General features: G+C 46.7%; 1 long non-coding RNA gene across 2 annotated transcripts; it reads right to left on the bottom strand.

The window, feature by feature from the left end:
• Nucleotides 1-6,061: 6,061 nt before the first annotated feature.
• On the bottom strand, nt 6,062-21,983 carry LOC115498347 (uncharacterized). Of its 2 annotated transcripts, XR_012051850.1 has the most exons (5): nt 21,853-21,983; nt 18,808-18,904; nt 15,568-15,786; nt 10,619-10,768; nt 6,062-7,417 (listed from the first exon to the last, which is right to left on the bottom strand). It is a non-coding gene; the product is annotated as an uncharacterized lncRNA (long non-coding RNA). The 2 variants fall into 2 exon arrangements; XR_003963743.4 differs by having other exon boundaries at nt 6,062-10,768.
• Between the last annotated feature and the right edge of the window lie 2,345 nt (nt 21,984-24,328).

The raw sequence follows: 24,328 nt of genomic DNA, 5'->3' as shown, positions 1-24,328 counted from the left end.
ATTTCCTTTCACCTGCCCTCACCCTAACCCTGCCCAGGAGAGCTGCTCCATCCCTGGGAGTGTCCAAGGGCAGCTTGGAGGGGGTTGGGAGCAACCTGGGGTAGTGGAAGGTGTCCCTGCCCATGGAAAGGGGGTTGGAATGAGATGAACTTTAATGTCCTTTTCCAACCCAAACCATTTTGGGTTTCTGGGAAGGTGTCTCTGCTTATGGCAGGGGTAGAACAGAATGATCTTTAAGGTCCTTTCCAACTCAAACCTGCTTTTCTGTTGCCTGTCCCCCACTGGACGTGTCTGCTGGTCTTTAATTTCCCATCCCAGGAAGAGCTGGACAACCACCCTGACAAGTTTTCCTTATATTTTGTTGGATTCCTATAAATGATTCCAGGCAGAATTCCAGCCAGTTCTGTTTCTTTTCCTCATGTTTTGGTAGTCATCAGGAAAAGGAAGAGTTGCAGACTTGTGTGTTATTTGTAAATTAATCACCACAGGGTCAGGTGGGATTTTGGGAAGGAATTCCTGGCTGGGAGGGTGGGCAGGCCCTGGCACAGGTACCCAGAGAAGCTGTGGGTGCCCCTGGATCCCTGGGAGTGTCCAAGGCAGGCTTGGAGCACCCTGGGATAGTGGAAGATGTCCCTGCCTGTTGGAATCTGTGGTATTGATGATTCCAAAATTGCAAAAAGTCTCTGTCTGTCAGCCCCACTGCCAAAGCAGAAGCCATAATTGGTCTGTGCTGTTTCAAGGTTGTTTATTCTGTTTATCTCTAACATGTTCTGCTGCCCTGCCGCAGCTCTGTCCTGCAGGGCAGCGTGTGGGGCTCTGCCCTCAGTGGGATGGTACAAACATTAAATACCACAAACTACCTGTGCTGGATTTACAATAACGTGCCAATATCTGTCACCTACGTTGGACAGTGTGTCCCCAGCCTGAACCAACAGAAAAATGCCAACACCACAGTGAAACATGGAGGGCATGAAGAAGGAGAAAAAGGACAAGGCACACCCAATTTCCTCCATCTTGTCCCCTTTGGACCCCTCATCTAGAATCCTAAAATTTTACTTTTGCACCTGTGCCACACTTAATTATTACTTATATCAAACACTCAGAGTTTGTAATTGATCCTGTAAGATTGAAAACTCTTTTCCATGTCCAGAGATCACAGCCAGTGTCTCTGGGGGCTCTGTCCAGGGGGGTTCCTGACCCCTGCCAGGGTCCCAGACCTGCCAGGGCAGCCAGAGGGAAGCCCTGCATTCCCACACCTGCCCATGGAATTAGATGGACTTTGCCACCTCTTCCAACCCAAGCCAGCCTCTGATCCTGCATTTATCCCACGGGAACAGCAGCAGAAGGAACCTGGAGCCTGGCGAGGGACGCCACCGGAGCAGGGTGGCAGTGCCACCGTCCCACCAGGGCCCTGGGCTCCATTTGTGCTGCACACCCAGCCAAGCTCCCACTCTCCAGCACAATCAAATCAAGCATGAAGGAAGCAGAGCCTGGTGCTTAAAGTGGCATTATCCGAGCGCTCCGTGGGAACCGCCGTCCAAATCCCTCCGCATTAACTTGGCCTAATCTTGGAGAAATCTCTTCCCGACTGTTTTGAAATAAATCCTGTTAAATTCTGCAGGGAATTGGCCTTATCTCTCCACACCTGTGTGGGTTTTTTCCTACCTTTTCCCCCGTGCCTGGACAAAAGGGAGCGGGTCTGTGTGTGGCAGTGTGTGTGTGTGTGTGTGTCTGAGAGGAGCTAAAGAGACAATTATCTTCCGCTGAAAATAAACATCATGAAACTATAGATGCCTAATTTTTGCACCTGGAAGATCCTCTTACAGCTATTCACTGCTAATCACTCTTAGCTAATAAATGAATAGAATAACTAATGTGATTAGAGTAATTTGCCTATTCATCAGGAATATTAAATGAATTGAATATTTTGTATTTGACTCGTCTCTCTCAGCATTTCCCTGATCCTGTAATTAGCCCCTTGTCTGTTGCTGTGGCACAAACACCACGTGGCCCTTGGAACAGGACACTCAGGCTCATTCTGCATCCCTGGACACATGGACACCTGCTTTTATAGCCATACTTCCATGCTAGAATTAAATAATCCCACTAGAAAAGGCTCTGGACATGTAGTGGAAGGAAGTCGGGGCAGAAAAGGATAAAACTCTTGGCTTGGAGCAAGAAAGAGATTTTACAGAGCAGCCACTCCTGGTCACCTCAGAGGTGACCCTAAGGGGTGACAGAGGAGCTCCTTGGCTGTCAGCACCAAGAAATTCTTGGCCACTGTGGCTTTTTTCCTTATTTTCCAGTTGAGGAAGTGACAGCTCCCTGAAGACATCCAGGTGAACTCCCAGACCTGTTCATACACGCTGGGATGGTGGCTGTTATATTTAAATCTTGCTGAGGAGCCAGGAGGAAGCTAAACTATGCAAATGATGATATAAAATAACCAGTGGGCAGATATTCAAATAAGGATTTCACATATATACAGAAAGAAAAAAAAAATCATATCTGGGATGGAGTTTTCCATATCTATACAAGGTTTTTCGAGAGAAGACAGCAAAGATTTAGAAAATTAATGCTGGTCCTTGTCTGCTTCTAGAAACTAATGGGGATATGCAGAACAACACAGAAAAGATGCATTAATAAAATTGCCAAAGATCATCTGTCACTTCCTCTTGGTAAGAAGCCAAAGCATTTTTTAAAATGCATTTGCACTTAACCAGAATGATATCATAATCTTCCTTAGTCATATCTTTTCCTGCCTTCCTGCTACTCCACAAAGCAGACAGTGAGGTTTGCAGGAGACAAACTCAAAATGCTGCATTAAAATTAAAAAGGGAAGAGGCTGCACGGAAAAGCTGCGCAGACAGAATCACCTTGAGCTAAACCTTGAGCGAGAAATACACGGGGCACGTTCGGAGCAGGGGAGGAAATTAGGAGGAGAAAACAATGAATTATTGAAGGCTTCAGGGTTCTCCAGTCTGGGCAGCTCTAAAATCAAGATGTCACACAACCTTTACAACCTTTTCAGGGTCTTCTGCTGCATTTTGTTGGAGTGAGGCAGATGTGAGGTGGTTTTAATCTTTGGAAGAGCACAATTAGGGTTTTGTTTGGGTTTTACCTCCCCTCTTTCACAGCTAACCCCACACAGAAACAAGTCCCTTCTTCACATTTATTTGGGGTTGTGGGTTTGTTGGGCTTTTTCTTTTTTTTTCCACTGGTTTTGGGTTTGTTTTTTTTAAAATATAACTGCAAAGAAAGCCCAGCCCTGCAGAACCTAAAATGTGAGTATCACTGGAATTCTGCACCAGCCTCCATCCTTATTAATTATGCCATGAATCTCCACCTGAACTCCCAGATGTCCCCGTGCTGAAGCAAGCTCTGGATTCCTGCTGCAGAGCTGATCTATTGTGTATCACACACAGATACCTGGAGATCATCCTTCAAGGCAGAGACGAGGCAAAGCCTCTTCTAAATTCTCTTTCATATCTTGTTACACAACAAAATTTTCTTTCCCAGCTACCCACAGCTCCTCACCATAATTTTTCTGCTTTCCTACTTACACCTGGAGTTTTCACTGTGAACCTGAAACCAGTTTCACAGATTTTTATTTAGGTATTTTTAACACTCCCCCCGCCCTTAATTTCTCCTTTCAGATTGCTTTCAGACAGCAAGAGTGTAAACCACTTTGATTCCCGGGTTGTTGGGAGAAAAATGCTATATGAATGAATAAGTTATAATAATAATAATACATTACAGTGATAATGATGGATGTGTTTTAAACAAAGCCTCTGGCTGCCAGTGTGGAGGAGCTATGGAAAAAAAATCAAAGATAATCTTGCATGAGGAGAATTGTAATGAGAAAGACCTGGAATATTTTATCTCTGAGCTGCTCCTAGCTGCTCGCCCTGCATTGGGGTTTGTCCCAGTTTGACTTGAAGAGTGTGGCAGGTCTGGAGCTAAATTTAGGCTCAGGAAGGGAGGGGTTGGATCCATCCTGGCTTCCCCAGCGTGGGGCAGGAGCCCGTGGTGCTCACACACACACACACAGAGCCCGTTTCATCCTCCACCCTCTGCCAGCCAGGCAGATGAACGAAAAAGGGAGATTAAAAACTCTCCCCAGCCACCCAACAGGTCACTGGGAAGAGCTCTGCCCCTGCCATGCCAGTGTTTGCAGGAGAAACCTGCCCTGCCAGTCCTGTCCCACTGCTGGGAAAGGGCAGCTTCAGCTCAATACCCCTCATTTCCATAGAAAAATTGGGATATTGGGTCAAACTCGGTGCCTGCAGAATGCAACAGATTAAACCAACTGAAGTGCTCTGAGCAAAAAACTCCTGGTTTTGTAAATATGGAGATTTTTAAAGGAATAGATTCGTGATTTATCCTAGTGGGGATAAATCCTTTTCAGTTTTATCCCACCAGCTCTTTATCAAAATATCACCTCTAACACAAGCAGAAATTGGGCTGGAATGCCAACCCATAATTTCTTTCAGCACGTGCACCTGTACAGCTGTTAAGGAGAGCTCCTCAATCACGGGGATTTTGGAAGTACAACAGAGGCACCGAGTCCAAGACAGAAATCTTTTCTACTCCAGTTTCAATCCCAAGAGCTGCCAGACCTCGGGATGCTAAAAAGCTGAGGAATAATATCCTTTAGAAAATATAAGGCAGAATAATGTCATGTGTCCAAATTTCAGCAGCATCCCCAGATCTGGGTGACTGCAAAGCCTCTCCAGCCACACTAAATGTCAGACACAAAGCAGCAGAGCCTTGCAAGCTCCCTAAAATGCTTTGGAGGCTCCGCAATCCTCAGCCTGTGCAAATCCCTGGTGTGCAAGGCTCAGCCTTGGGGGTCTCTGGGGTGGGGGGATTTACTCCTGCCCACTGATTTGAACGTGTGCTGAGCCAACATCCCGATTTCCTGCGCTGCCCAAATCTCTCCACCCTCAGGACAGCGCCTAGGACAGACCCTGAGAAAGTAATCTCATGATTTATGAGGTTTTCTAACAATGGCAATAAGCAAGGCAGCGTTTTAAGCAGCTAAACTGAATTGGGATGTGGGCTGGGTTTTTTTCTTTTTCCACAGCACAATGTGGATCTATTTAGCCCTTACAGCTTGAGTTTCAGCCTTTCTTTGCCCATGAGAAAGCCTGGTAAATGGGATTTGGGCTTGGAGCTATAGGGAAGAATATCTTTTAATTAACCAGGAGGGTGGCTCAGGGAGGATCCAGCACTGCCTCTGAGCGGAGTTTCCAGCTCCACTGCGAGGCAGACGGGTACAAATGAAGGCAGAGCAAATCAAATTCCCCATGGCACTGATTTTTAGAGGATGGGGATGACTCCATGTGCCCCTCACCTGACCATTTCCACCTGAGCAGCTCAGGTGATGTCAACCCACATGGATTTTTCCCCCCCTGAGCTCAGGGGAGCCGTGTTTCTCTTTTCAAGGCGAGGCAATCGAACCTCTCATTACGCTGCTGGCAGGGAGATGTTTTTTCATGAGAGCACAGCCAAACAGAAAGCACAGAGTGCCCAGAAAGCACAAACTGGGCACAGATCCTGCCCCTTTCTGCACCAGAAGCGTGGTTGGGGGCTCCAGCAGAGCAGGGGGGGGGTCAGGCTGGGCACAGATCCACACCTCAACCCCGTGGCACCTCCACAGGTCACAAAAGGCAGAGCAGGATTCACGGAAAATATTCCACCCGTGGGGAGCTTGGAACAGAAGCAAACCTTTGAGAAACAGCTGAAAAGACCCAAACTCGGGAAAGGGCAGAGAATGGGGCAGCACAGAGCAGCCCTGGTGGGAACTCTCACCTTGTTAAAGGCTGAGTGAAGCAAAAACCGGGCAGAGCTCCAAAAGAAACCAAATTTCCCCAGCTGCAGCAGCCAGGGGATGGCTGTGCCTGCTCCCAGGATGGACACGGGGATGGAGCCGAGCCCAAAGCCTGGATCCTGATACCCCCACGACTCCACACAGTGATGGCTCACACCCAGAGCATCCCTCCCGTGGCCCCTCTCCCTCGCCAAGTCCCGCAGTGTTTTACTGGACAAGGCAGGCGAGTTAAATTTACATTTTATTTGAACAATGTTTCATCTTGTTCCTGTGCGTCTCAGCAGTGAGAAGCTGATGAAATTTATTCCTGCTCTTGCTGCCACGCTGTATAAATAAAGGGGAAGGAATAAAATACTTCTCCAACAGGAAGTGTGAAGGCTTTAATGCTTTGTTTAAATATGCAGTTGAGAGAGTTTATTTATCACGCAGCATCTGTATGTGCCTACAGCTGAAATTTGCTCCCTAAAATTAAAATACCTCATTTCACGTGCGTTTTTTCACCTGTGTCACACCACCAAACGTGGTGGATTTATCCTTAAATCTGTGCTGGGTAAGAATCTCAGCCAAAAAGATGCCCAGAAATATCATGGCCACTGTATTCATGTATCTCAGGTACTGTGAACTCTGGCTGGCTGCATTTCCCAAGAATAATTGGTGTATACACACACCCTGGGAGATTTATATTCCCCTGCATCTTGGGCTATATACAATATGATTTAAATGGCACAGGCACTGGAGAAAGTGGACAGTAAAATGTACAGTATTTGAAAATAAACATAAAGCAAAATGGTTTGACATCCTATTTCACTTGAAATGTAAATGGTGAACATTCAGGACGTGATTTACAACCTTTTTAAAAGCACAAATGTTTTTTCTTTTTGGCCCCCTCACTCAGATGCCACAAATCAGGAGAATTCTTTGCAGCATCAAGAAATCCCCCGTGGTGGGTTGGCTCCTTTTTGTTGCTATCCCAAGGAATAGACATGGATCCCCCAGATCAGTTTTCCTGCCTCTCCCTTTGTTTTTCCCTCTGGTGCCCTGACTTGAAATGTGGCTTTATTGTGAATTTTGGGCTGTAGGCTCTCAGAGAGAGAGGAGGGAGAGGAAGGGATGCAATGTGAGAGGAGCTTGTTGCTCATTTTTGCAGCCTTTTTCCCAGGGTTAACACCTTAAAGTTAGGTTAAGGTTTCCATGCCTTCAATCCTGGCTGTGCCACTGCTCCCATCACAAGGGCAGTGTGGGAATCCCTAAATTCCCTGATTCCTGCTGCTGCCTGGAGTCACTGACCCAGGACAGCATCCAGCTGAGCTCGCTTTCCTTGTAGGTGTCCCTCCTAACCTGTCTGTGCTGTATTCCAAAATAGTATCACTCTGTGCTGGCACCATCCCTGCACCACCTTTCCAACCCTCCCTTCTCCTCACCCACCACCAGCAAAGAAAATGTGCAGAGGGAACCTGCCCTGCCCTGCCTCTGCTCCCAGCAAAGCACAGGGAAGATACTTGAGATGTTCTTTTCAGCATTGAGCCACTTTTAGTCCCAGATCACAGAATATTCAGAGCTGGGAGTGATGTCTCGAGAGGCTGCCTGAAACAGAGGTTAGAAAGAGTTAGAGGAATAAAGCAGGGATTTATTAAAAGGTTTTTAAAGGACACACATTGGGCTGTACAGGATCGTGGCCAAGGTTCCACCCAAGGTGGACCCCAGGTCATGAGTTTTCACACTTTTATAAGTTTTGCTCCATTTCCATATCGGGTTAATTGTCAATTCCAGCTCCAGGTGCTGCAGTCCCACCCTCCCAGGTTGCTCCCCTCCATTCCCTGCTGTTTGCATTTCTGGGGCTGAAGCTGCAGCAGTGTCCTTGGTTCTGGGCTGGAAAAGGATTGTTCTGTGTGCCTGAGCTGTGAGCAGAGCTGCTGGCACTTTATCTGGAGTTCAGAGTTATAAATGCAGCCCAGAAGGTGGGAAATACAAAAGCTCAAACTTGAGGCATTAGAAGGGTCAAATTTTTAAGGGAATTGTCCACATCAGCTGGGCAAGAACTGACTGGAACTCAAGCTCCAACACACAAACCCAAAGCATCAACATTGTTTTGTGCCCCAAAGCCATCATCTACTGACCCCACAAGGCACAAATCCATGAAACCAGAGCTCCAGGACATCTCCCTGCATGGAGAAGGAAAGGAAAGGAAAGGAAAGGAAAGGAAAGGAAAGGAAAGGAAAGGAAAGGAAAGGAAAGGAAAGGAAAGGAAAGGAAAGGAAAGGAAAGGAAAGGAAAGGAAAGGAAAGGAAAGGAAAGGAAAGGAAAGGAAAGGAAAGGAAAGGAAAGGAAAGGAAAGGAAAGGAAAGGAAAGGAAAGGAAAGGAAAGGAAAGGAAAGGAAAGGAAAGGAAAGGAAAGGAAAGGAAAGGAAAGGAAAGGAAAGGAAATCTCTTCTTCTGCATAGAGAAGAGGAGGAGACTGCCCCACCAAAGTGGTCCTTGTGCAGCTCCATGGCACCAGCACATTCCAGTCTCAAACCACAGCTACACCTCAGGGGTGGCCCAAAACCACTTCCCATCACCTCCTGTCCCTTTCCCAAGGCTCTGGGGTGCAGGATGCTGCTCTGAGCATTTGTTCTGGGTGCAGGGCTGGCTCACAGAGGACTCTGCAGCACCTGAGCACACCCTGGAGCCTGCACCCTCCTCCCAGCCCTGAGTTGCCAACTGCACCATCCAGCCCTTAAATCTTTAATAACCTTTCCTTTCTTTACTCCGAGCACAGGAGGGTGAGCACATCTGCCCAGATCAAACCGAATCCTTAATTGAAGCAGCTGTTAATAAGGGTTAAATCTGCAGGCTGCTCTGGCCCCTCCGCTCCCCGTTCCCTGCTCGCACCATCAATGGAGCGGGGAGCCTGAAGGGTGTCCATTTTGCAAAGCCATAATGAATCATTTTTCCTTAGCAAATCTGGCAAACTTCAATCCTGGTTCCTGCAGCCTCCCTTTCACATGTCCAAGCCCTCTGTGACACATCAAATTTAATGAGACTGCACAGACCTCAAATAAGGCACTGTAGCACTGCTGGGATACTTTATTAAGGAGGATCAGACAGAATGTGTTTGCTGTTTAAGAGCCTTTAAAGGCAAATTACACTTCTTTTTGGGGGGATGAGAGTCTCCCATTTTTGTTCAGTCCCTGGCCCTCCTCAAACACATCCTGCAGGCCAATTCAAACACAGAGTTAAGGTTTCTGCAAACAGGGAAAGCAGCAAAATTGGCAGCGAGGGCTGACAGACCAGCGAGGCTCGATTGAAGGTTGTGGGGTAGGACATAGACAAAGGAACGTGTTATTTCAGATAATAATAATAATAATAATAATAATAATAATAATAATCTGTCTCTGACAAGCTGTGCAAAGGAACACCCCACCCTGCTAGCAGGTGCTGCCCTGCTAGGTCCAGGGAAAGGCCAAATTAACCCCCTCTGCCTGGTGGAGAGGTGGGAAAAACTTTCTAGGAAGATCATAAAATCCTAGAACGGTTTGGGCTGGGAGGGATCTTAAAGCCCATCCAATCTCAACCCTCAAAATGATGATGTGAAATATGTGCTGAACCATCCTTGGGGAAAAACTGGGGCAGCCCATGAAGAATGGGGAAAACAAAACATTATTTTTATTTGCATGTCCATATAAATAAATATAATCACCAGAACCAGGCAGAGTTCAGTCTGCAGACTCCAGATTTTGGGACAAGGGAGGCTCTTTGGTTTTGCTTGGTTTGCTTGTGGATGCTGTAAGAGGTGCAAGATGAAATCCTGGATGACTTCAGGAGCTTTTTCCAGCTATAACCAGCTCAGGTTATGTCCTTGCAGACTTTTTTTCCCTTGGAAAACCCCATTTTCTGCAAGGACTCAGTGCTGTAACTTTGGCTGGAGACTGCAGCAGTCTCGTGGCTTAGCAACGTCCTGCTTAATTCAGAGCATCTTTTTTGAGATCATCGTGTTCAGCTCCTCTGTGTCCACCTCTGGCCACGTCCAGCTCTAAAAAGAGCTGAAATTTATTTCAGCAAGTGCCCGGGCTGCTGGACAAGGCAGCAGAAAGCCAAAATGTCTCTCTCAGCAAATAGATTCCAACCTAATTGGGGTTTATAGGGAAATATAAAAAAATTGGACTGGCTTCCAGAGAGCTCTCAAGGGTGCCTAAAGAGGAAAGTCGGTGTCTCAGAAGAGACTAGAGGAGAAATGATAACATTTTTGCCTTGTTGGAGTAAGGACCCAGCCTTCCAAAAAACTCAGTGAGAAATGAAATTGATTGCACATCACAAATGCTTTGGTTGCAGGATAAACCCAGAGACGTTTCCTGCATCAGGACAACTGAGGCACAATCTGTGGAAGGTTTAATTTGACTTTTTTTCCTCAATCTTTGGCTGTCTGAGGAGGTTTAGGGCTCAGTGAACCCAGTGGCCATTTGGATCCAGGTCACATTTTCTCTGAGCCACCTGCATTTGGAGTCACAGGAAGAGTGTGGTTAATGGATCACTTTAATGACATCAGTTCTGATCCATCTCTAATTAAGGGCTCTGCCAGGAATACAGTCAAGCAATTCTAATGGCCCAGAGGAAAAATTGTGAAGTCAGGTAATGAAATTTGCTTATTAGACAAAATGGGAAGAAGGAGTGCAGGGGCACAGAAATCAATAGGGAGAGCAGGGCAGCAGCATTTCCACAGCCCTGCCCACCATGAGAGCCCAGCTAATGAAGTTCACAAGTGGAGTAACAAAACCCTGCCCTGCTCACAGCCCTGAGGATGTTCACCTGGAAAAGGTCCAGTTGTTCTAAGCAGTTTGTTCCACACTGCAGCTTCCTCAGCTGGAGGATTTCATCACCGCTGGGTCTGTGTGTCTCCCAGGGCTTTCAGAGGCAGCTCCATGTCTCCTTCTAGAGCCAGTTCCCTTCTGGGAGTGCCTGTGGTGGGATATTCCCAGGATTTACAGCCAGGATGGTGACACAGAATCACAGAATCACAGAATCACAGAATCACAGAATAATGAGGTTGGAAGAGATCTCTAAGATCATCAAGTCCAACCTATGCCCTAACACCACAACTAGACTACAGCACCAAGTGCCAAGTCCAGTTATTTTTTTAAACATATCCAGAGATGGTGATTCCACCACCTCCCTGGGAAGACAATTCCAGTATTTTATTATTCTTTCAGTGAAAAATTTTTTCCTAATATCCAACCTAAACCTTCCCTGACGTAGCTTGAGACACGACTCTCCAGGATGGAGAAAAGCAAGGTCACACCTGTAGCCTGGAAAACTTCTTGGATAAATGCCATAATGGCCCCCATTAGATCCCATTATGACATGAATATCCCTGGAAAATGATTCACCTATGGCATTTTAATCCCAGGAACTTTTCAATCTTTTCCCACCTCCGGTGGAAGGTGTCCCTCCCCATGGCAGGGGTTGGAACGAGAGGATCTTTTAGGTCCTTCCCAACACAAACCATTCTGGCATTCTGTGATTAGCACAGAGATGCAGGTTAAAAAAAAAGCCAGAGAGAAGTGTGGATGCTGCCAAAAAAAATTAAAACCTATTTATTCTGTGGTGATCTACAGAGTGCTGGGGAGGGAAATATTTATAGGTGGGATAGTTACAGCTCCAAACCCTTCATTTTCAGGCTGGTAGGAGAGGAACAGAGTCTTTGGTGGTGGTTTTTTGGTTGTTTTTTTTTTTTTTTGGTTGGTTTTTTGAGGGGTTTTTAATATTTTTTAAAGGGGAAAAGTTAACTGAAGTTTATGAGCTTGAGCTGTGGAGCAGAGCCTTTTGTGTCTGGCTTGCCCACATAATTGCACTCCCCCCTCCTCTCACCCGGTGGCAAAGGAATGTAGGTGGAATGTCTTTACAGGGAGAGCAGCTCATGCAGGGACTGCACAATGAGGGGAAGAAACAGGAGCCAATCTAAGTAAAGGATCAGGCAAGGAAAATAATATTGGGCTGTCTGCTACCACGTCTAACCCCGCGAAATGCCTCCATGAATCCCCTGCTTCCTTCTGCCTTAAAATGTCCTCCTCCTTCCCAGAGGTTCAGGGCACATATCTTGTTTCAGTCTCCTTCTTAACACTTTGCTTTTCCCCCCCTCTCCTTTCATCCTGCTGCCGCAGATATATTTACTGGCAACGGAAAAAATCAATAAATGAGAAGGAAATGACTTGGCAGCCTTCCGAAGTGTTAAAATAATTCTCATCTAATCCAGCCCCATTGTTTTCAAACAATATTGCCAGCTCAGGAGCTTGGCCTCGATTTTCAGGAGCAACTGGTGAATTTTGGGGAGATTCTGGGTTTTTTTGGGGTGTCTTTAAAGGGACAAGTTTGGCGCAGCCATGTGGGAAACACGGAGGCTTTTCCACCACACTCCTAAATTTATCTGTCCCTCGAGGGACCCCACCCCAGGAGTTTAATTTGGGGGCATATTTAAGTAAAACAGCTCTAAGAAAGGCTGGACATCCCATAAACTATCCCAGCTGCCTTTCAGCAGAGAAAACTGGGAATGATATTAGCGACCAACAGCTTGAACCAGGTGCATTCCAATCTGTCAATCCCTCGTGTGAGTTATTGCTACTTAAATACAGACTTTCTGTCCCAGCAGTGAAATATTCTGGCACGTGCTGTGCAAGAACATGGAGAGCTGACCTTCACACTGAGCTGCTCCTTGTAAGCTGGAATCTCTCCTGGATTTCTGCTTTTCCCCACATTTTTGAGGTGTATTTTGGAAAATCAGAAGAAGGAGGGCTCAAAATGTTGAGATACTCAAAGATCCTCTCAGTTCCCACACAAAATATTTCCTCCCCAGCTCCAGCTAAAATCCAAATAATTCCATTTCTATTTTGACTTTTTTTTTTTAAATACTTTTCTATTAATATTAAAATCAATATTAAAAAATACTTTAAAAAAAAAGTATTCGTGCTATACAAAAATGGAAGTGAAAAGTAATTTCCAAATGGAAAATTGGAGCATTTAATTTGGAAGAGGACCGGAAGCACACCTCCACTTCAGGAATGCTCCATCTTGAGTTGAAACTGAGTCAATAAATTGGGTTTTGTCCCCAAAACAATGGTTTTTCACAGGGAGGAAAGAGCTTAAATGAAAAGTATCCCTTTATCAATATTTTGGTGGCTTAACATTTAGAATTTAAATGTTCTCTTCTTCCAGTTCACTGCAGGAGAACATTATCCCATTTCACACAGCTAGAAAATACCAGAATTTGCCTTTTTTTCCCAAGAGATTCCCCTCCAGCACCTTTTCCTGGGTTGAACGCCCTTTATCACCCTGGTACCCCAATTTGTACCTCACTTAGATACCAAGTGACCAATGTGGGGAGTGGCTGCGTTTTTCCCATGCCCTGATTTCCCTGAAATGTGTTTTTGGCAGGACAGGCCATGGCTGAGCAGAGCTGCTCATAGAAGGACACATTTTCTGGGCTGAGCTGGTGACAACAAAATTTTGCTTTGGGGTTGCTCTTCCTACTGCCACCGCTGCCACTTTGGGGTGTGCACATCCTGGATCCCAGGGACAACTCTTTTAACACTTAGTGATGCTCTTTTTAGACTTGGATATTTCCTTTTTTAGATCCAGAGACGCCCATTCAAGCTCAGAGATTCCCTTTTAGACCCAGAGATGCCCTTTCAGGCCTAAAGATCCCTTTTTAGGCCCCCAAGATCCCATTTTAGGCCTAGAGATTCTGTTTTAGACCTAGAGATCCCTTTTTAGGCCTAGAAATCCCATTTTATGCCTGGAAATCCCCTTTTGGACTTAGAGATCCCTTTTTAGACCCAGAGATCTCCTTTCAGACCTCGCTGATCCCCTTTTAAACCTATAATTTTAAGTTTAGATCTGTTTTTAGACAAAGCGATCCCTCTTTAAACACTTGCACATCAATCCCACCCCCTCCAAGAGCACTTTTTATCCGAGAAGCATCAACACCAACGATCAGGAAATTATTCTGATGGGAAAAATCTCTCCCAAAGTCCAGGTGTGTCCATGCCCAGAGCCCTCAGCACGCTCCAGCTGAGAGCAGCCGCTCTCCTCCACCATCCCAGCTTTTATTCCTGCTGGGAACGTCAGCAAACCAGGCAGGGAGGGAATTCTTTGCTGCTCCCCAAATGTGCACAAAACCCCCAGAAACGTGCACCTCTGTGCCTTGGAGGTCTTGGGGAGAGGCCTCTCTGTGTTTCAGCCGGAGAGGAATGAATTTTTTGGGTGGGAAACATCTGCCCTTCTCTGGGGTTTGCACATGGCGCTCATAATGGGGCCCATTGTGCGCACACGGGCACAAAAAAAGGGGGAATCAAGAAATCAGGAAAGCCTCAGTTGTTGGATCAAATGCCAGCCATATCTAATGCCTCCAGGATGCCTTCGGAGCCCACCAGGTCCTGCTTGTTTGATGCCTTCACTTCCTGGCTGTCCCAAAAGGAAAAACCCAAGATATTAACTTTCCTGTACAGAAATGGCGCGTGAGAACGTAGAGCCGCGGAAAAGTTTCACTTGGCCAACCTCAGCGTGTCTGTGGGATAAAGGAGAGTCCAGCACCACCCTGTGGGAACACCAGAGGGGTGGGATCCCACATTCCCACCCCAGAGGCACCACCAGCACCCAGTAAGGGGATGATGTTTCTGTGCTGCATCACAGCAACCCTCAGATGGAAGCAAAACCCATCTGAATTCTCCATTGTGGAAAGAAACCACATCCATCATCCTACAGCAAGGACAAAACAGGGATATTCCCAACTAATTGCAAAGCAGCCTCAGAGCAGGGGATGGATTTAAAGGATTTTGGAATCCTGTCATTGTGCCACCAGTGCTGGGCACGGCCACCCAGTGCCCAGGTCAGCCTTTCTTCCATGCAAGCACCAGGGGAAGGAGCTGCATTTCAAACCAGCCCCAGCCTCTGGCAGAGGGGCTCAGAGCAGAATAATGATGATGGGATTAGGGGCAAAAAAAAAAAAAAAAACCAAAAAAAACCCATACAAAACTAAATTAAAAATCACACCTCGCTTCACATTGGAAATTGGACTCTGCGTTTGGAGCAAACCTCTCTAAAAGCAACCCATTGTGCAGGGAAATTCTCCCTGGATCTGGGTTTCCAGCACAGCATTACTGCAGCTCCCCACGCTCCTGAAATCCCCTGGAAAACTGAGGGAAAAGCAGTGTCCTGGCAGGTCTGGCTGTGGTATGTGATTTTTGGGACAAGCCTCTGCAAGAGCTGCCGAGCTGCAGAGACAAAACCCCTGGCAGAGGGTGGCACAGGCAATCCCCTCCCAGCTCCTCTCCAGTCCTGTCTGAAAAGGCAAAATCTGTGTCTGGAGATACATTTTGGTTTCTCCTCTCCCCCAAAACACATGGGCAGGCTCTGAGTGGCAGGCAAAGGGAAACCAGTGCTGCCTTTTTTGGTGTTTCCCTCCTTTCTCTTCATTTCCTCGTCCCAGTAGCAAAAGGGGAAATTGAGAGGACAGACATAACCGAGTTTGCACTGAAGGGGAAGCAATAAAACCTTCCTATATGCAATAACAACCTCTGCCACTCCTAAATACCCCCAAACTGCCAGAAATGAAGACATTGGAAAAGGCTGGGTTATTGAGTTTTTTTGGTTTTTTGTTTGGTTTTTTTTTTTTTTTTTTGCCCACCCATGATAAAATTCAGTTTTCCTCTTCACAGATTTAGAGTAAATTAAAAATAGGAATGAAAATAACAAAACTTCTGTACCTTCTGCTCCTGAATGAGAGATTCTCTTCGAGCCTTATCCAGCAAATTTCATGGGATCACTCAGGTTGGAAAAGACCTTTCAAATCATCCAATCCATCATTAGCCAGCTTCTAAACTAATAAAAACCTTTCAAATATTCTTCCTCTTTTCTTCTTCTTCTTATTCTTTCATTTGCCTCAGATTTATGGCATTTGTTGTTGATTTATGGCATTGAAGCACCTGCACATCAGGGGTGAAAAGGGAGATTTTATTCTGTGCCTGAGGTTTGTAGGACAGATTTAGGGAAAGGGGAGATTTTATTCTGTGCCCAGGGTTTGTAGGACAAATTTAGGGAAAAGGGAGATTTCATTCTGTGCCTGCGGTTTATAGGACAGATTTAAGGAAAAGGGAAATTTTATTCTGTGCCTGCAGTTTATAGGACAGATTTAAGGAAAAGGGAGATTTTATTCTGGGTTTTGTAGGACATCAAGGGTGAAAAGGGAGATTTTATTCTGTGCCTGAGGTTTGTAGGACAGATTTAGGGAAAAGGGAGATTTTATTCTGTGCCTGCAGTCTGTGGGACAGATTTAGGGAAAAGGGAGATTTTATTCTGTGCCTGAGGTTCGTAGGACAGATTTAGGGATTTAGGGACTCTGCCATGCCACATGGGCACTGCAGGGTGACAAACAGGCACTGCCATCCTGTGGCAGTGTCCCTGCTGGTGTTCAGGAGGACACAACCTTGGGGGTCTGATTTCATGGAATCACAGAATATCCTGAGTGAGAAGCGACCCACAAGGGTCATCCAGTCCATCTCCTGACCCTTCACAGTCCCAAAAATCCCACCCTGTCCCTCAGAGCATTGTCCTGGAGCTCTGGCAGCCTTGGTGCCCGTTCCCAGGGGAGCTGTTCAGTGCCTGACACCCTCTGGGGGAAAAATCTTGTCCTAAAATCCAACCAAACCTCCCTTGACACAGCTCCAGTTGTTCCCCCAGGTCCTGTCCCTGCTCACAGATCAGATTTGTGTCCTTGGCCTTTCAAGGTTTCACATCCCAATCCTTCAGAAGGAAAGCTCAGTGAGCTGAACTCTCATTTTCCCTTGGAAAGAGCAAGGATGAGGCATTCCTAAAGGGAAGGGGGCAGGAGGGTGTGGGACTGGAAAAAGAAATCTCAAATTGAGTTATTTGGGGGTGTAAAAACCTCCCCAAAATGCCCTCCCAACAACAGGCTGTGTTTTCCACGAGCTGGGGGAGCCCTTTGGGAAGGGGATGTTCCTGTGTGAAAATCCAGTTGTGAGGGGCTGGGAGGCACAGCTGGACACAGCTGCACACAGCTGTGGGCTGGCACTGGAGCTGCACATTTCTGCAGTCAGCTCTGGCATGTGCACAGGAGGCCCAGAGAGGGGAAATGCAGTTTGCTCCTGGGTGAGCCGGGCCACGTCCACCTTCTGCCACAGCTCCTCACTTCAGGCTCCTTCTTTCCCCTTTCTTTCTGTACTTTTTTTATTTTTTTCCTGGATTTCACGGGGGAAAAAAATCCTCCCTTTTGACCCCTTTCTGCTGGCACGTTTCCAAATGCTTCAAGCATCCGTGGGACTCTCAGTATCACCACAGGCTGGGGTGGATAAATCCTACAGCTCCCAAATATTTAGAGGGGAAAAGCTGCTGCTCCCCAAACCTTTCCATCATTCCAAACCTTTCCATGCTTCCAAACCAGTTCCAAAAGGAGGAGAAGCTGCTGATTTCCCAAGCTTTCCATGCTTCCAAACCTTTCCCTGCTCTCAAACCACTTCCAAAAGGGGGAAAATGCTGCTGCTCCCCAAACCTTGCTCCCCAAACCTTTCCATGCTCCCCAACTTTTCCATGCCCCCAAACCAGTCCCAAAAGGGGGAGAAGCTGCTGCTCCCAAACCTTTCCATGGTCCCCAAACCTTTCCCTGCTCCCAAACCTTTCCCTGCTCCCAAACCTTTCCCTGCTCCCAAATCTTTCCCTGCTCCCAAACAAATCCCAAAATGCTGCACCTGTTCTGTTTCCTGATCCTTGTCATGTATGTGGACACGCAGATATTTGGAATTAACAACTGCTTGGAAGGGTTTTTGTATTTACCCAAGAGGCAAGGCCCCAGCAGAGCAGGGAAATGAGGGTGAGGCAGATTAGGAGCTGGCCCACCACATATTTGTGCAAAATATTCATTTATTGTCCCTGAGAAAGCAGAAAACCCTCAGGAAGTGGAATTTGGTGGGCATTTATTTAGGAAGCATGTCAGATGGCCAGTGGTGGTTGGAGCAGGTGACAAACACCAAAATAAATCAGCTTTCCTTCACTGTGAGCGACCAGCTATCCACCACCAGCATACCTGATGTCCAAGAGGTCTTTAACAAGCACCCAACAAATCTTAATTTGCTCCAAAATGGCTCTGCTGGCCAACAAAGCCTCATTCAGCCACTTGCCAGGGGGGTAACAAAAACTGGCCTAGAACAGAGCTGGACAGAGCTAAAGAATAAAGCAGGGATTTATTAAAAGCATCTCCTCCATGGATCCACCTTGGGCAGCACCAGAGCCCAGCCAGGGCTGCACCCAAATGAACCAAAATGGTCCCAAAATGAACCCAAGATGAATAAAAATGGTCCCAAAATGAACAAAAGATGAACCAAAATGGTCCCAAAATGAACCCAAGATGGACCCAAATGGTCCCAAAATGAACCAAAATGGTCCCAAAATGCACGAGCGCTCCCGGGGGCTCTCTCTGGGATCAGTTCTGCTCCATTGGCACCTTGGAGTTCATTGTCCCATTCCAGCTTTAGCCCAGGCAGTCCCACCCTGCTTGTTTTTCTCTCTCCAGCCCACGGTGTTTGTGCTCCTGGGCTGAGATTTGGATCATTTGTCCTTGGTGCCCAGCTGGAGCAGGAATTGTTTTGTCTCCCTGCTCTGTGCAGAGAGCTCAGCATCCCCTCATGTGAAGCCCAGACCCACACACTAAAGCAGAGTCTGAAAAATAGAAAAGCCAAAACCTGAGGCATCACAGTGAGCGGTAAAACCCAAAATAAATGTATTTGAGTGCTGGCTCCTGGCCAGATCTCCAAGTCAGTAAAGTGGGGAAGAAATGTGGGCTGGCTAAAGGGGCTGTTTGAACTTTGCCCACTTACAAGGTGGAGATGCTGGTGGGGGAAAGGAGGAGGAGGAACAGCAGCAGACCCAGGCAGAGCCCTGGCTCCTTGCTGAAGGCAGCACCAGAAGCTCAGAGGTAAAGGCAAGGAACTCACCAGGCTGACATTTGAAGGGTTAATGGGATTTAAGCTTTGATCTCCCAAGAAAACACGCTGAAAACGTAGCCCAAGGCGTGCTCACCATTTTGTTTGCCTGTAAAACAATGCAATTTGATTTTTGTTGGCTTGTTGTTTTTAAGTGGAACCTCATGGGTGTTCTGTTAAATTCAGCCCACAAAAGCAATTTGTGTCATTTTAATGCAGCTCCTGTGCTAGAAATGTTTGTTTTTAAATGCAAGTTTTATTGTTTTCATTGTTGGCACATTAAAAGCTCGATCAATAAGAAAAGCAATTCGTGATGTTGCCCTTCAAAATTCCAGCCTTATCTACCCCATAAATTGGGACAAATTTGAAAGTGAGGAATAACATGAGCTCGTTCTTTTGGAATATGAAAAGGATAATTCCAGAGCATCTCTGTTTTGACCTGTCTCTATCCATCATCTGTCTTAATATTTCCAGGAGACTCAGGCTGAGATACAGCTCTGGGACAGAGGATGGAGCAGAGCATTCTTTGATTTGTTGTATTTTAATGCAGGCATCACTTTTAAAATGGAAGAGAAGCCTTCTTTCTGCAGGAAACATCCAAATCTCCACCAGATATGAAGTGTTTAAGGGCACAGATTAAAAAAATTCTTCCCAAAATGAGGACAACTCCTGCAAAAAGGGTCAGAACCCAAAGGTTCTGCCCTCAGGTCTGTCTCCTGATCTGCTGCTCACTTTCCATTTAGCCTTGTACAATTCCTGATACCTCTCAGGGCCTCCTTTTCCCACCTTTACCCAGGGGACAGCACTACAATGGGTTTCTTGCTCTTTGATATTTGAAACACGCTCAGAGATTCCTCAGATGGAGGTGGGAGAAAGAAATCATTATTGTTATATTTTTATAGCCCGTTTCTCCCTGCAGGGTCCCGGAGGTATTCGAAAGTCTTCATAGTCTTGGGCAAGAAGGAGCAAAGAACAATCAGAGTAAATCTGCAGGAGCAGGACATGGATGATCCTTGTGAATCCCTCCCAGCTCAGGATTTTCTCTGATTCTCTGGCTGATCACTGGATGTGGAGCTGCCAATTCCATTTCCCCCAAAACATCCCATTCTGATTTCATTTTTCCTTAAAGAGGTTGGCATTGCAAGCAGGAACAGGGATGGTGTCAGGTATGACTCTGCACGCCTTCACACCTCGTGAAATCCCATCCAGCATGGTAAAATTAATGAGGAAAACTGCCTACTGCAGCAATTTCTGAAATAGCTGTAAATGTTTTATTGCCCAAACATATGCAACAGCAACTTTAGCAAACACGCTCCAGCGAGTGTGGTGGAGAAAGGACACAACAGGATCTTTTGGAGCAGCAGACAGCCACGGCCAGACTCTATTTCTAAATAAATTGGCATTAATCAGCTGATGACTGCACAGCTTCCTGTAGCAAACCATGCTCAGCAAAGACATTCCTGCCGTATCTCCTCAGTTTCCTGATAATGCCACCAGACTGGCATTTTTCAAAACAATAAACGAGCTAAAAACGTGCCACAGGGGCTGCTTGGTGCCTCAAAATCCAATTGGGTTTGGGTTGGCACCCCAGTTGTCAGAATCTGAGGTATTGATGACTCTGAGACTGTAGAAAGTCTCTGTCTGTCAGCCCCGCTGCCAAAGCAGAAGCCATAATTGGTCTGTGCTGTTTCAAGGTTGTTTATTCTGTTTATCTCTAACATGTTCTGCTGCCCTGCCGCAGCTCTGTCCTGCAGGGCAGCGTGTGGGGCTCTGCCCTCAGTGGGATGGTACAAACATTAAATACCACAAACTACCTGTGCTGGATTTACAATAACGTGCCAATATCTGTCACCTACGTTGGACAGTGTGTCCCCAGCCTGAACCAACAGAAAAATGCCAACACCACAGTGAAACATGGAGGGCATGAAGAAGGAGAAAAAGGACAAGGCACACCCAATTTCCTCTATCTTGTCCCCTTTGGACCCCTTATCTAGAATCCTAAAATTTTACTTTTGCACCTGTGCCACACTTAATTATTACTCATATCAAACACTCAGAGCTTGTAATTGATCCTGTAAGATTGAAAACTCTTTTCCATGGGCAGAGATCACAGCCAGTGTCTCTGGGGGCTCTGTCCAGGGGGGTTCCTGACCCCTGCCAGGGTCCCAGACCTGCCAGGGCAGCCAGAGGGAAGCCCTGGATTCCCACACCCAGTGAAGTCTTCAGGAAAATGGACACTTGTTCAGAGCTCCCACCAGCAGTGGGATCATTTCATTTTGGGGTCAAAGATGTCTCTGCTTGGGAAATAAAAGAGAAGTGACTGCCTGGTAAATGTGGGGGTTCTGGACCAGCCCACAGCAGGAGGGGCTCCATCCCAGCCACCGCGGCTGCAAAGTTCTGTCCACCCTGAGTGCCCAGGGCTGCTCCACCCTGGCAGAGAAGGGCACTCAGCAAACCTCCCAAACCATGCCCATGCTCCCAGCTGGTGACTGAGGGACAATCTGTCCCAAGGAGCCACGGAGAAGGACACTGCAGAGCCATGGGAAGGTCAGGAAAGGGCCCCAGGCCAGCCTGGTGACCTTGTGCTGCTGCTGGACCTCGGTGCCCATCAGCTCCCACGTGCTGCCAGCCCACCAGGGCCCCACAGCAGCACAAAGTGCCAGGGGGGCTCTGAGGAGGTGGCAGGAGCCTTTAAATCTCAAGAGTTACTCACTGGGGTAGAAGAATTGAAACAGCAGCACTGAAGTGACCACTCTCCACCCTGTAAATAAGATTTGAACCCGAGGGGTGCAGAGCACCAGGAGCTCCTCGTTTACCCAGCCCAGGGTGCTCAAAGATTTTGCATCCTGCAAGCTCAGCTCAGAGCTGCAGAACTTATTCCTTAGACCAGCAAGTAGCTGGGGATAACTCATCTATATGCTGGAAGTAGCTCCCAGGAAACATTTGCTAAATAATTTAGGAACAAAACCCAGCGATGATAATAAAAAAACCTCGAGAAGTTTGCTCCCAGATGATCTGCAAATACAAAAGAGCAATAAGTCTATCAAATGAACTCACCCAGTGCTACTCTCATATTCCCTACCATCCTCCCAATCCTGATTCTCCTCTGATTCAGCAGCTTTCCTCCTTTTGGCATTTCTGGCTGGCAGGGCTGGATGTACTTGGTTAGAATTCAATACCACGAGGGGGTTCAGTAACTGAAAGCTGCCTTTTTTTTCTTTTTTTTTTTCTTTTCTTCCCTTTTTTACCCTCCTCTCTTCAGCAGCTCACAGGAGGTAAACAAAAGTTTAGAAGGCTGCCCTGCACGATTAAGGTCTGTCGAGTTTAAATCACTTCAGTCCTCCTCAGGTTCCACCAGTAAAAGTCAAAAGCTCTTTTTACGTTCTGCAATTAAATTAAAAGAGGAAAAATGAAACTGCTGTTTGAAATCCCTGGGTCAGCTGAAAAACAGGAGAGCAGAGCCCTTGCCAGGGTGCTGTAACATCCAGTAGGGGTCTGTTGCAGGTGCTGTGCAAAAGCACACTGCCTGAGACAGGTCTGGTGCCTCATCACAACCCTCAAATGAAGCAAAGCAAGGAAGGAGAGAATGGGACCAAGGAAATGAGAATTCACTTGCTGGCCCCCCTCCAAGCCAAGGCTCGCTCTGTGTGTCACTTTTAAGATCGATGTCACACAGGGGCCTTCAGCCAGAACCTGCTCTCTGTGAAGGGACAGCCACAGCCATGGTCCCTTCTGGAACCTTCCCTCCTCTGACATCCCTCCTTAAACCCTTAAACCCAACATCCACCCTTAAATATTCAGAATCACTGCAAAGAGGGGAGAGAAATATTAACAGCGAGGAGACAGATGGTGCCATAATAAAATCCTCTCTCTCTCCTTACTTTTTTCCATTGCTTTTGCTTTTCAGGACAGCTCCCCCAAAAGCAGATCCTGCTTGCACTCCACATGTTCATTTTGAGCCTGCTAGATGATCCAAAGGAAGGGCTGAAAACCCTTCAGAGCTGATGGCACTAATCTGATGACCTGACAAAGCTCAAATCAAGAACCAGTTACTAGGAAATAAAGACAAACCATGGCTGCTCTCCAAAAGAACTCATAAATCTGAACATCTCCTGCTTGCTCTCCTGTAACAGCTCTAATATTTCTTCTGCTTTTACCTTGTGAAGGCTGTTCATTATGACTTTCACCTCTCAGCCTCTCTCAGGATGTGAGCTCCATCTGCCACCACGTACCTGGAGTGACTCTCAGCAAGCCCAGCTCAGGTGCTCACTTCTCCCCTCCTCCTGAATTCTCATACTTGGCACGACCCTTCAGAGTACACAGAAGGCTTTTTTTCAATCAACATGCTGCAGTCTCCTCACTTCTTGGCTTTATTTTCCCCTCAATCACTCTCTGCTCGCCCTTCATTTCATCCTTACCTTGGAATTACTGACAGCGATACAGAGGATGATGATGCCTCATTTTGCTTAGTAATGGTTTTGCTGAACATCTCAGCCTCCACTTCAGCTGCCACATTAGCAACCAGAGAATAAACTCGAATTGTTTTGACACTTTACCACTTGCCAGCCCTGAGCACAGGTAGGGCTGAAGCTGCAGCACTCAGTTCTGCTTCGAGGAGCAGAGAATTCCAGCCTTTGTTGACTCGTGCTTGGCTTCTCCTGTACAAATGTTTCCTGAACTCCTTTCATCTTTCCCTCGCTGCTGCTGAGCATGTCATTTTCCACTCCCTGTTATTCAACAGCCTTTATATTCACACGCAGCCCAATTTTCTGCCAATATCATCTTTTCATTTATGTCAACTGGATTACATGTTGCTCCTACCTGCCTCCGAGTTACCGCTCATTTTCTGTGTCAGGTGAAGTTATCTCACAGCACACAGAGCGGGTTTTATTCCACAATTGCATTCCTTTATGTCTTCAAATTGCTTGCCACAGAGCAGGCTGTAATTCTCCTCTGGTGTAAAGCTCATCAAGAGAAAATAGAAAGATGGGAGCTGGCACTGAGGGTTCTGGTCAGCTGTTCCTCCAGCACGAGCCTTTCTCCAGGAATTATAAGAACAGACATCGCTGAGGAGGATTCTAACACTTGTGGGATGAATAACCTGTCAGTAGGTGAGGCTTTCTCTCTTGTCACATTAATTAGCAGTCATCTCCTTCCTTTAAACATAATCCTTGCAAGACTCCCAGCCTTATTTATTTATTTTTCCCCCTGCAGTTGGGTGTTCTCCCTCCCCGCTCGGGGCTGGTGTCAGTAGATGGCACTGTGACATTCACTCTCCCAGCTTCCTTTTTGTTCAGCCTACCAGCACAGCTTTGACTTTTTACTAAATTTTTCTCTGTGTGTGTGTGTGTGTGTGTGTATTATAATTAGTTTTTGTTTATGCAAGGTTCTGGAGTCCTTCGGGAGCAAACTGTGGAAGCAGGGAGATAATTTGCTTTTCTGCTCTCTGATTGAGGTCAGTTCTTGAGCCAGAAGCAGGCTCTGGGTACCAGGCACCGAGGTGATGCTGAGATTCCTACAAGGAGGGATTATC

Source organism: Taeniopygia guttata, chromosome 24 (genome assembly GCF_048771995.1).
Source record: "Taeniopygia guttata chromosome 24, bTaeGut7.mat, whole genome shotgun sequence".
Lineage (NCBI taxonomy): Eukaryota > Metazoa > Chordata > Aves > Passeriformes > Estrildidae > Taeniopygia > Taeniopygia guttata.
Note: the sequence above shows the minus strand (reverse complement) of the source record. Positions and strands in the feature narration are given on the sequence as shown.